At 30.2% G+C, this 2947-nt stretch overlaps 1 long non-coding RNA gene across 1 annotated transcript; it reads right to left on the reverse strand.

Moving 5' to 3' along the window:
• Positions 1 to 771: 771 nt before the first annotated feature.
• LOC137829907 (uncharacterized) lies at positions 772 to 2591 on the reverse strand. The gene is made up of 2 exons (XR_011084109.1): positions 1959 to 2591; positions 772 to 1114 (listed from the first exon to the last, which is right to left on the reverse strand). It is a non-coding gene; the product is annotated as an uncharacterized lncRNA (long non-coding RNA).
• Between the last annotated feature and the right edge of the window lie 356 nt (positions 2592 to 2947).

Below are 2947 nucleotides of genomic sequence, written 5' to 3' on the forward strand. Positions count from 1 at the left end.
TTACCCTAAAGCCAAAACAGCCACAACTCTTCAATTGACACGTGTATTACTCAAATAATGTATGTGTGCCCAAGCGAATGATTACATTATGTATGTATGTATGTATTTGGTGGATGGTAGTGTAGAAATACAAGGAAGAAATAAAGTTGTAGGATTTAGAAATTATTTGGTAAAAGCTATCTATAGCTAACTCATTTGTTTAACTTATAATAACTTACTTTCATCAATAGAAAATATTTATAAGGTATTTTAAAATAAGTTATTTTAATAACTTCTAATAATTTATTATTTTTATATATTAATATTTTTTCATTTTGTTTTATAAAAAAACATAATTTTAAATATTATTATAAAATTCAACAATCATCTATCATTACATAAAAAAAATATTATTAAAACAAAAAATTATATAAACAAGTATTCGAAAATTAAGTCAAAATCCATATACATTTTATATTTAACTAATTCATTATCTATTCTGTTAATTAAATACAATAATATAATAAATTAATAGTTTATATATATATAAAATATTTCTTCCTAAAAATACTATTTTGATTCTATTTTTTTTTCTCAATTTTTTCATGAAATTTGAGGATGTGACAACTATTGCAAGCTTGTTGCAACAATACTACTGATAATGAGGTAGTGTGTACCCAAAATGGAACAAATATAAGCCATTTTTTGCAAGTTAACCAGATGAAAAACTTAAGCGCAACCAAAAAGAGGAAAAAGAAAAGATTATAACCTTCTACAAAATACTGTGGAGAGTTTTACGCAATAAGAGGACTTGAAATATATACATCCTCCACATATATCATGAATCTGAGTACAAAATTGAATGGGAAATTGAAACTAAATCTAGTTGAAATTGAAGTTGTTGAACTATGAACTGTATGTAATTTGGCATCTTAATTTAATCATCATGAACAGCCAGATTTTGGGTCAAGTTAATCCTTCACTACCTCTTCAATCTTCAACCAAGGGTCAATCAATAATTTCATTGATTGACTCGATGTCTCTTCAATGCTCCGAAGACACTCGTTGAGGTTGATTCGTTGTTATTGGACAATGTAGCAGTGAGAATCTCATTTGAAGAACATGTTCTATCATCCTGTAACGTTAAACAAAATAATAATAAAATTATTATAAAAATCCCCACCTCTTAAAAGTATAAACTAAATGAATGTAATCATTGTAGCCAAGTTTTAACAGATAGTGTAAACACATCAATTTGACATAAAGGAGTTTTAGCTTACTATATGACCAAAGTTTTGAGAAAGATATCCAGATTCAGACAAGAAAAAATGTAAAAAAAGACAACCTTAAAAGATTTGTAAAACTTTTGAACAAACTATTTACGTACATTTAAAAGAAAATAGCAAAATTGAAATTAATTGCTAAATAAAAATTAAAATATGTATAAATTAATTTGTAAGACTTTATATACAAAATTTTATTTTATTCCTTTACCACAGATTGCAACGTTTCACTGAGATGCCTGCTCTCAATTCATGATGATATGTTTCCAATCTTTTAATACTTTATCTTTTTATAAGAGAAAATATGATAGGATATAATGTATTATCATTTGATTTTATTTTTTTTCAATAAGGATTGTAAAAAGAATTTTCTTTAATATTCTGATCCAATGGTCCAAAGATTGCTGCGCAATGAATCAAAATTAAAATTGACAGGGTTGAAGCAGAAGCTGCTAGAAAAAACACACCGAAAGCACCAGTGAGAAGAAGACAGATCTGAATCAGATGTAAACAAAAGGGGAGAATAGAGGGAAGAAAACAAGAAGATGAATACATATTCATATATTTTGCTATCACACATTCAATGACATGGAAACAATAAACTTAGATTATTTATCTTCATCACTGAACCTGGATTGAATTTTTTTTTATATTTTTGTTTAGAAACAAAAAATGAAAAAGAAGAGATAAACTTACATGAGAATCAAAAGTTAAAGAGATGTTTCTTAACCGCTTCAAAGCTAAACCTGAATCGTCTTCACCGGAGGTGACGTGGCAGAACCAGAAGACATTGGAACCACTTGATTTTCTCCTTCCTCATCCTCATCCTCTTCTTCGTCATCATCTTCTTCTTCACCCTCTTCTTCAATGTAATCACTGTTATCGTAATCAAGAACGTGATCAAAATCATGTTCCTCATCGTCGTTCACACTATCACGGTGCCGTTGATCGGTATTCACCAAGTGGTTCAACCGCGTGTGTCGACGCAGGATGCAACGGTGACAAAACGACACGGTGGGCGTGAGTTTCGTGCCTGAAGCCGTCCACGGAGTAGGGGAGTGACACAAACGACAGAGAAGAACCCTGGAATGTTTTGCGACTAAGAAATTCGCGCTGTGAACTTTCTCGTCGCAGTCCCAGCATAGCTTAGCCTGGTCCGAGTCACACAGCATCATAGCCCGCTTCTCACACAACACACAAGATAACCCATCCATCTTCTCTTTTCTTCTCTTTTCTTCTCTTCTATTGGCTTCTAACTATATGTTCTTTTCTCTGTCGGGACACCAAAATAAATAGAAGTGAAACAACCTCACACTTGCAACTTGCATCTTCCTAGTATTTTTCGTCTTTTTCATATAAAATAGATAATGCAAAAATGATAAAAATGATAATAATATCAAATAATTATGATTTCTTGGAGATTTTTGAACAAATTAATTGACATGAAGCAAATGCAATATTTGTTAGTTTATTTGTGGGTAGAAATTTCAGGTTAAATCAGACAAGAAAATAACTTTGGAGAAAAATAACTGTGGTCGTGACCTTGAAGTAAATTATGAGATTTGTTAAGAGTTCTTTAAAGAACTTAAAGCGATGCTTGAAAAAATTATAATAGCCACATATGATTTAACACATAAAATTTATTATTGTTTATATCTCGACAGCAGTTTATTAGTTTACTGGAA

This window comes from Phaseolus vulgaris, chromosome 11 (assembly GCF_000499845.2).
Source record: "Phaseolus vulgaris cultivar G19833 chromosome 11, P. vulgaris v2.0, whole genome shotgun sequence".
Taxonomy (NCBI): Eukaryota; Viridiplantae; Streptophyta; class Magnoliopsida; order Fabales; family Fabaceae; genus Phaseolus; species Phaseolus vulgaris.